Raw genomic sequence first — 10208 nt, 5'->3', positions numbered from 1 at the left:
TTTAAATTCAATCTGTTCACAAAGCTCATTGGTAACATTTTGGAGCAATTTTTCTTTCATGTGAATGAACATGTTCTGTATGTACTTGTCTTCTGGCATTTTGGCTCTTGGTATATTTGACACAAAATTGTTTATAAACCCTTAACAAAATAAAAATACACATGCCATCATCTGTTAGATAATATGAACTGAATCAAGTTGTCTTCAGAACTCAGCTAATTTAATTAAGTTTAATTAAGTTTAAATCTGACCTTCACCAAGCACTTATAAACTAGGTAGTCCTCAATGCTAATTTATCCAGGGAGCATTTGGTAATTTACCTCTAGGGCTGGATGCCTGGATGGTTATATTCAAAGATACTGGTTTGTTTTCTTCAGCTAATAATTTTTCAGATTGCTCACTCTGGCAAAATAAACTGCTGCAGCCAGTTCTGCTTTGCCCTGTGTGACAGGCAATGCTCAGACCCATGGAGGTCTTATGCTTCTGTCTCAGTGTAGACAGAAGGAAACCTGTGCCTTCTTCGAGGATGTTTCTCACCCATTGAGTACTCTCCTCTCTAGTTGCTCCAAATTGTTCCCTTTCCTTTAAATCTCTCTTCAAGAGGACTAAGTTGCACCTTTCTTCACAATATTGCCTACTGCTGACCTTGGAAAACTCATCCACGCTTTAGGCTTTTTCATGGAATCACAGAATTATAGAATTGTCTGGGTTGGAAGGGACCTCAGAGATCATAAAGTTCAACCCTTGATCCACTACCACCGCGGGTATCAGACCATGACACTGAGTGCCACATCCAGTCTCTTCTGAAATATCTCCAGACACGGAGAATCCACTACTTCCCTGGGCAGCCCATTCCAATGGCTGATCACCCTCTCCAGAAAGAAATTCTTTCTAATATCCAACCTAAACCTCCCCTGGCACAACTTAAGACCGTGCCCTCTTGTCTTGCTGAGAGTTGCCTGGGAAAAGAGACCAACCCCCGCCTGGCTATACCCTCCTGTCAGGTAGTTGTAGAGAGTGATGAGGTCTCCCCCAAGCCTCCTCCAGGCTGAACACCCCCAGTTCCCTCAGCCTCACCTCATAGGACTTGTGCTGGAGTCCCTTCACCAGCCTGGTTGCCCTCCTTTGGACCTGCTCCAGCACCTCAATCTCCTTCCTGAACTGAGGAGCCCAGAACTGGACACAGTACTTGAGGTGTGGCCTCACCAGCACTGAGTACAGGGGCAGAATCACTTCCTTGGACCTGCTGGCCACATTGTTCCTGATACAGGTCAGGATACCATTGGCCTTCTTGGCTACCTGGGCACACTGCTGGCTCATGTTCAGCTTCCTGTCGATCCAGACTCCCAGGTCCCTTTCTGCCTGGCTGCTCTCCAGCCACTCTGTCCCCAGCCTGTAGCACTGCGTGGGGTTGTTGTGGCCAAAGTGCAGGACCCGGCACTTGGCCGTGTTAAACCTCATCCCATTGGAATCAGCCCAGCTTTCCATTCTGTCCAGGTCCCTCTGCAGGGCCCTCCTGCCTTCCAGCTGATCGACACTCCCCCCTCAGCTTAGTGTCATCTGCAAATCTGCTGATGATGGACTCAATCCCCTCATCTCAATCATCTATAAAGATATTAAACAGAACTGGGCCCAACACTGATCCCTGGGGGACACCACTAGTGACCAGCCTCCAACTGGATGCAGCCCCGTTCAGCACCACTCTCTGGGCCCGGCCCTCCAGCCAGTTCCTAACCCAGCACAGGGTGCGCCTGTCCAAGCTGTGGGCTGACAGCTTTTTCAGGAGTATGCTGTGGGAGATGGTGTCAAAGGCCTTGCTGAAGTCCAGGTAAACCACATCCACAGCCTTCCCCGTATCCACCAGTTGGGTCACCTGATCATAAAAGGAGATCAGGTTGGTCAGGCATGACCTGCCCTTCCTAAACCCGTGCTGGCTGGGTCTGATCCCTTGCCCATCCTGCAGGTGCTGTGTGATTGCACTGAGGATGATCTGCTCCATAACCCTGCCAGGCACTGAGGTCAGGCTGACAGACCTGTAGTTTCCCAGGTCCTTCTTCTGGTCTTTTCTGTGGATTGGCGTGACATTCGCCAACTTCCAATCATTTGAGATGTCCCCAGTGAGCCAGGACTCTTGGTAGATGATAAAGAGAGGCTTGGCGAGCTCTTCTGCCAGCTCTCTCATCACCCTTGGGTGGATCCCATCTGGTCTCAAAGTCCACTTTTCACAGTGCCACTCTTAGAAGAAAGCTGTCACCTGTATCTGGTAGGACACAACCAGAGATTCACTGTGAAAGGAAGAAAAAAAAAAAGCCTAAAAGACACTTTTTTACTTAGATAACACTGCAATCTTGATCTTGTTCTGATGGGGGATGGATGGAGGTCAGCTGATTGAGGAGGTGTATCTAATTTGGGCAGGATATGCTTCCCACCTGTGTATGGCACTGACTCTAACATGGGGACATTTTAGCTCAGTTTGGCTGGGTGGTGACAGAGCCTTCAGAAATATCGTCTGGTCCCACCATTGGGCCACACTTGTTCACGTTTCTGTAAAATCCAGGCTGTGGTGAACTCCACAAGCAATCCATGTGACATCTGGGACATGGAGGTTTTCATGTTTAGATTTTAAAAAAGCTTTCAAAATGTCTCATTGTAGCAGAGGTTTTCTCCCTGGAGATTTGACTCCATTTCCGACTTGTCATCCCTCAGCAAGCAGCTTGTGTAACTCTACATTTAATGGTAAAACCACCTCTCAGATTACTCTGTAAGGCAAATTATTTACCCTTCCACCACTTGCTTTGCAAAGAACAGTAAATACACCACACAAAGAGTGAACACTGCACAGGGGATTTTCTAATGGCTTTCACTACAAGTGTTTGATCATATGTCAGTAAGAAATATGAAGCTTTTTGCTGCTATAGCTTGATTTATTTCAAGATATTCAACTATATAAATAAATAATTTGAAATATTGATTTTTCTTCCCTAGTAAAATCAGATTTTCCACTGCTTTCACTGAGAGTGCTAGAGAGGCTGGAAGAAGGGGAAAAAAATCTGTTAATGTTGGGCTCTCCCTCAAACTATCAGAATTTCAAAGCCAAGTCACTTTCACTCACCTTCTCTATGTCAAATCAAAAAGATAATAAATAAATTTTTTTCCTACCAAAAAATTGAGTAAACTAGGAGGGAATGTAGATTCTAAAGCAATGAAAAAGTATTCCTTCACTGATTTATGCATTTTGTCTTAAATTCAGAGTTAAATTAAGGGATTACAGCATTGCCTAGCAGTATTTCAGGCAGAGACAATTTGATGTGTACAACAAGAGCAACACCCTCATTTTAGTCCTGGGAAAAGCTCTTCATCCAACTTGCACAACAGCCACTTGGAGCCCAATCCAGCTACAACCCCAGAGCTCCTACAGTTTTATTTGACAGATGATCTTCGATGAATGCAGTGACTCCTGAGAAGTATGTGATACTGGTTTAAGTTTGCAAGAATTTTTAGGCACGCAAAAGGAAAAGTACAACAAGTCTCTTTTCAATGATTCTGTGTAAAAAAAAAAAATAAATAGAAATCCTTTGTCCTTTCCAACTCAGAGTACATCCAGCTCTCTGCAGCCACTGTCTTGAATCTTTTTCATAACATTTTTGGTTTCTGTCTTTGCCTGGAAGACCTGGTTTTCATTCCAAGTTCTCTAAATATGGGTGAATGGTTTCTGTCTCAGGCTTATGTCTTATGGAGTTAAAAGCTTTCAGAGGCAAACCTGTGCTGGCAGGCTTCCAATAAAATATTTTATTTTAAATATCTGGCCAGTTGTTTTGGCTAAGCAGGAAAAGAGGCCACACATACTATGACTGATTTAACAGCAGAGGGATTAGACACACAGAAAAAGCAAGGTTTTTTTTAATATTTTTAAGGTTTGAAAACCTGGTCCTGGACATGCTTAAAGTCTAATTCCAGAAATCACATGAAAACAATTTTTAGCCTAGCTCACAGTACTAACTCACTTTAAACTTACTCATGAAAGCTGGAGAGGAAAAGTAAAAATCAATTTAATTAAAAACATATAATAGTTTTCACAAAAAAAAAAAATCCCAGAACAGAATCAGTTTGACCAATGTGAAATGCTGTGATTTAACTTGTTGCAATGTAATTAGAGTGGTGGTGAAATGAAATACCACTGGACTCAGAAGAGTTATGATGAAGATAGGACTTGATGACCCTAAAGGTATTTTTAAAACAAGAATGATTCTATGATTCTGTCAAACTGTACAGCAGAGGTACAGACCCAGCTCATGATGCCTGGAGTCAACTCATGCCTGAACGTGTAAAAAAATCCCTCAGATCTGTGACCAATATACTCGTGGTTACATAAATAAATAAATTTAAAAAGAAGAAAAAAAAAGGACTTTTAACAAAGATATCACTGTGATATTATGAAAACAGTATTTTCAAGACCCCTTCATCAAGACTACCCCTTATTTTTATGGCCCATTTTGAGGTATTCAGAACAGCCCAGTAAATGCTTTTTTCCTTTTTACCAAAGACTACATTTTTTTTGAGCTCTCAGGGTGCAAAATTTACTTATTTTTGTGCTTCTACCTTTCTGTTCAATCAATTGTGCTTTATGAAAACTTTTAAGCAACTGAAATCCAGTTTTGAATGCCAAGAATAATGAGGAAAGCCTCTTACCAGCCATTGCTTTTACAAGCCTTTAATGAGTGCTCTGAGCCATGTTTTAAGTTAATTCCATTTTAATTAGAGATCAATAGTAAACACCACGTGTGGGAAAAATGTACAGGAATAGGTTGGCTATGCTCACAGCTTTGACATGATTAAGTTGGTCAGAACAGTGATTTCTTTGTCTTTTTGTCATGAAAATTTTAAATTCTAGGAATTTTTATGGGCAGATAGTGTCTTGATCAGAACAGCGTGTCATGTTCTGGTCTTTAACACTGCTGAAATTCCACTGACTCCACAGGGGTTTTGTCACTACTCGGTGCCCTTTGCAATCAAGTAAATTGATTGAAAACAGTAATTTTTATCTTCAGACTTCAACAGCTGCCAACCTGTAAAAGCTCAACGCACTACAGAGTATTTGGGTTAATTTTCCCTTACAACTGCTGTAATTTTTAGATGTAGCCTAGGCCAGCATGAACACTCCTGACTTGTTTTATCTTTGCAACACTCAGTGTTGGAACTGGTGTTTGAAACCAAAAAACAGAAGTCAAGAAGCTGTCTGCAGCTGCAGAGGCACAGTGGGGATGCAAGACTGGCAGAGATGCTCTGTCCCATGCAGGGATGCTCTGTCCCATCCTGGACCATGACCTGGCTCTGCAGGGCTGGAAGGATGGAAGCAGACCCAAAGAGAGCCCTGACTCAGTGCCCAGGAAAACTAAACCACATGGTGGGTAGGGAAAACAAAAAACGAAAGCTAAATTGAATCAAACTTTCCATTCCAGATTTTTTTTTATGTGTAAAATTGGGATTCCAGTGGAACCAAAACTCAGGAATGGAAGAGAGAGCTCATAAATGTCCTAAGCTTTTGCTTTGCAGAACAGAGGTGAAAACTTGCTTGGAATAACAAGGAAGAAATATCAAACCTGCAAATTATGGAGAGAAAAGACAAATGACCCTCTCATATTATTCTCACATTATCACAGCAATGCTAGTGCAATGCTAGTGCAGTGCTGCTCTTCCTGAAGAGAGAAAATAAATGTATTTTATTCTAGATTTTACTTAGGAATTTTAGCAACTTCAGAAAAATAAAGTATTATTTGAACTGAAGTACTTTATAGTTATTCTCTTCCAGATAACTTGAAGCAGATAAAAAAAAGAAGAATAATTTAATCTCATAGTCATTATATATGTACTTATAAACTCAGAAACATGTTAATGCACAGCAATTTAAAAATAAAATGAAAAATCATTATTATTTCTTACATGATTCTAGATTTTAATACATCTCTAGTATTTTATTGCATGGATGCATTTTAATTTTACTTCTGAAAGCAGAAATAATTAGTGCTATTACAGGGAATATATGTACTTATTAGTTAGACTATGGCTTTATTAGTATCACCAAAGTTCTTGTTCTTTATATTTCAACTTGTCTGTGATGGTCTGTTCAACACTGAATTTGCTTCAGAATTAAAACTACTTCCTTCCTACTGAAGACAGAACAATGAAAGGAAAAATCTCCTTTCTGGAAATATAGAATATTCTAAAAAGGAAAATGTTTGCACATTTCCAGAGAAAGGAGATGGATTTTTTAGATACACTCATTATTCCATTGGAAGAAGTGGGAAAGAATGTTGTGCGTGGGATCTACTGATTACAAACTTCAGAGGTTTGATAACAGACATCTGCAGCTTTGGAAATCAAATATATTTCTGTGACACATTTGCAAACCGTATTTCCGGGCCACATTTGGACAGATTGCTCCCCCAAATGAGAGAGGGGTAATGATGGTTTCAATTGGCTAGCCTAGAAAGAAAAGCTTATTTTTCTCCCCAGTGTTTATTTGTCCCAAAATGAAAGCTGGAAGAATTTATCTTTTTTGATCCAGGAAGTTTTCCATTTGGAGTGGTTTGTTCTCTAAATGACACATCCATATTTTTCTCTGTAGTATTCCATAAAATGTTTCGCTTCATCAAAAATTTCTGTTAAAATGAATGGAGTTGCAAGAAAAAAATTCTGACTGCAAACATGACAATGGAATAGCATGATTTATTGTATAATTTATAATAGCAATGTCTAGACTTATAGCTCGTTTAATGTCATATAAGCACTTCCTCTCAAGTGACTCAACTGTCAGCTATCTAGAATACTTGAAGAATTTATTAATATTTCTATCAGTGAGATCTTTTTCCTAGATAAAAAAAAATAATTGAAAAATACTATCACTTACAGCCTTGATTAAGTGTTTCTTCTGCAGATACTCACAAGTGTTACAGCAAATGTAATGTACTATTTCCTGGGCTTATGCTGCATCAGAATCAATGTTAATTGATTATCTGCAGCCTGCTTCCTGCTATGAACTTACTCAGTTAACTGCTTGATTGCAATGTGAGCAGTGAAGCAGCTTGGCATTAGCAGTGGGAGAATCAGTGCTGTTCAGTCTCTTTCTGCACCTTCAGGAAGCAGCTTTTCCCACTGACCTGATTTCCTGATGCATGCAAAACTCACTTTTGAAAATCAACTCTGAAACACAATATTAGGGGTGTTAGTACAGGTATTATTGCATTTACAAATTTTACTGGTGTTTCTTGGCCTGAGAGGTCCTTGGCTCTGTCTGGGCTGCCAAAAATGTCACATGAATGAGTGATGTTACCTCCACCAACACTGTAAGAAGAGATGCACCATGTGGCTGTAGGACAAGTCTGAGCTGCAGAATCCTATAACATACATTTGGTCATGCTGGAAACTAAAGGTGTAGAAATGAAGTTTTTAGGAGAGCACCAACAAGGTTACTAATTATCCCTACTTGAACCACTGACAAAGATAAAACAGGAACATTCCTTGTGTACAGAATCACTGTGGTGTTCTTCACAGTAATAACAACAACATCCCTCCTTGACTCACTCTTTATCCATTCCTTCAAATGGCAGCTGTGGGCTGTTAAAGTCAAGGAACAAAAGTCATACAGGTTTCAGTGGAATAGTTATTTATCCTGCTTCAGAATTTCATTGGTGACTTCATCCAACAGCTCTCATCTTTTCTGATGCTCAAGTTCCCCAGTTCTGAGGTCCCCTGGACAAGGAAGCACCAAATGCTCCTGTTATGTAACCTGAAAGAACACATCATCTCACATCCCACATCATCTCACATCGTCTCACATCATCTGCAGCTCATCAGGATCAGTGCAATCTTAATTTCAGATAGAGAAAGACCATTGAAATAATTAATCTGAGATCTATGCAGTGGGAAACATCTCCAAGCACCCACTCTTCCTTTTCATGACTTCAGGCCTTGCAATGAGACTATGGAAAGAAGTCAGAAATATGGATCTCAGGGAGAAGTCCAATGACTGAGATACTAGGAGGGCCCTGATAAGCCCTTAGACTGTAATCTCAAACCATAAATCTGACCTGGAGAAATTTAACTTGACCAGCATCAAATAGTTATGATCAGAGAGCCACAGCCAGTCTCTTTTCCTTTTTTTTCCCTCAAATTCATGGAAGGAAGGAAGGAAGGAAGGAAAAGGAAGGAAAAGAAAGAAGGAAAAGGAAAGAAGGAAAGAAGGAAAGAAGGAAGGAAAAAGAAGGAAGGAAAAAGAAAGAAGGAAAAGAAAAGAAGGAAGGAAGGAAGGAAGGAAGGAAGGAAGGAAGGAAGAAAGGAAGGAAGGAAGGAAGGAAGGAAGGAAGGAAGGAAGGAAGGAAGAAGGAAGGAAGGAAGGAAGGAAGGAAGGAAGGAAGGAAGGAAGGAAGGAAGGAAGGAAGGAAGGAAGGAAGGAAGGAAGGAAGGAAGGAAGGAAGGAAGGAAGGAAGGAAGGAAGGAAGGAAGGAAGGAAGGAAGGAAGGAAGGAAGGAAGGAAGGAAGGAAGGAAGGAAGGAAGGAAGGAAGGAAGGAAGGAAGGAAGGAAGGAAGGAAAGGGTCTATTCCTGATTAGCATCTCAGCATCCCACTGTCCTTTATTGTTGTGTCTCCAAACAAATGACTCACAGAAAAATCTCAGAAAAGAACATTGTTTTATTGCAAAGCTCACTCCTTTCTTCCATTCTTCATCCTTTCCATCTGCCCAGTTCCACCAGCCTCTGCTTTCCTGTTAGCAAATGCAGCCACTTCTTCCAATGATACTCAGTTTAGAAACTTTGTCATGTTTGACTGCAACTTAAAGCAAAAATGTTTACATATTCAAATGGATCACAAGGGAGAGGTATTTGTTAGGCATTAGCATCTGCAACCCTTCACTAAACAGAAGGCTTAAAGAAGAGAGAAACATTTTCTTTAATTCCTTTACCATTCTGTCCTCCACCTGGGACACATGGCGTGATGCAGGGTGTATATACACACACTGTGGGAGGTGACAGCAATCATTATTTTGTTCTTAGAAGCAGCAGTATAAAAATCACAAAATACTTGTAAGTAATACATTTGGGCTCCAAGGCATACTTTCAGTCTAGAAAACCCAAATGCCATTTTAATGGAAGTGAAGCAATTGCTTTGTTTCTCAACTTGCTAATGGCCTTACAAAAATCTGTTCCTGCCCTTGTTGGCATAAAGATTGGATCAAGAAATTAAAAAAACCCCACAATGTTATAATGACCTTCACTGGGTATAACTTCTGAATTTCTTGTCAATAACGTAACAGAGGGGAAAAAAAAAAAAAAAGCTCTTCATTAACCTAAGATAGAGCAATTTTAGAGCATATAGATAGGAAAAAATGTACATTGAAATGACAAACATGATCAGTTATGCTGTTATGTTAACATAAGTCATATAAGGGTTTGAATTATATCTGAGCTGCTGGATGAATCTCTCCTTTTGGCTGCCCTTTAGTGGTAGCAAAGTAAAAAAGCAAAGCAGCATAAAGGCAATTATTTGTCTTTCAGAAAGCCACTGTGCCCCAGAATGGCTGTGGAGTAACTGACTGCTTGAAGAATGTCCTGGTTTGGGCCAGGATAAAGGTAATTTTCTGTCTTGTACTTTTGCTTTCAACTAAGTCTCTTGTAAGTAGCTGCACTTGCTGAAATCGACAACAAGATTCTCAGTCAGTGTCTGCTTCTGGGACTGATAACACTCAGTGTTTATAGTTCCAGCTGGAGAATGGGCTGCAGAGCCAAGGGCACTGCTCAGTTCTGAGGAACACTTTGCCCTCCAGAAGGAGAAAAGGAGTAAAAAGGTCACACCTGAAACCTTCCTCAAGGAGGAATGGAGAGATAGATGGCCAATATTGACCAAACAGAGTATTCCATCCCATACACATATATACATATATACTCAGTATACATATATACTCAGTATAAATGTGAGGGATCATGAGGGACAAACCCCTTCCTGCTTCCCCTTCTTCACCTGTCCCTGTTTGCTTCAGCATCCTGGGAGGATTCCATCCGTTTGTCTGCCTGTAGTCCTGATCCATTCCAGCCTGAGTCTGTGTGTTCCTGCCTCCAGCTCCTGACTGCTGCTAACTCCAGGATTCCAGCCTGGACTTTCCCAGGGCTGCCCTGCAGCCTTGGTGGTGACATGGGAGTTATTGGGGGGAAAGG

The sequence above is a fragment of the Calypte anna genome, chromosome 3 (assembly GCF_003957555.1).
Source record: "Calypte anna isolate BGI_N300 chromosome 3, bCalAnn1_v1.p, whole genome shotgun sequence".
NCBI classification, from domain to species: domain Eukaryota; kingdom Metazoa; phylum Chordata; class Aves; order Apodiformes; family Trochilidae; genus Calypte; species Calypte anna.
The sequence above is the reverse complement of the archived record's forward strand: the minus strand, read 5'-3'. Positions refer to the sequence as shown.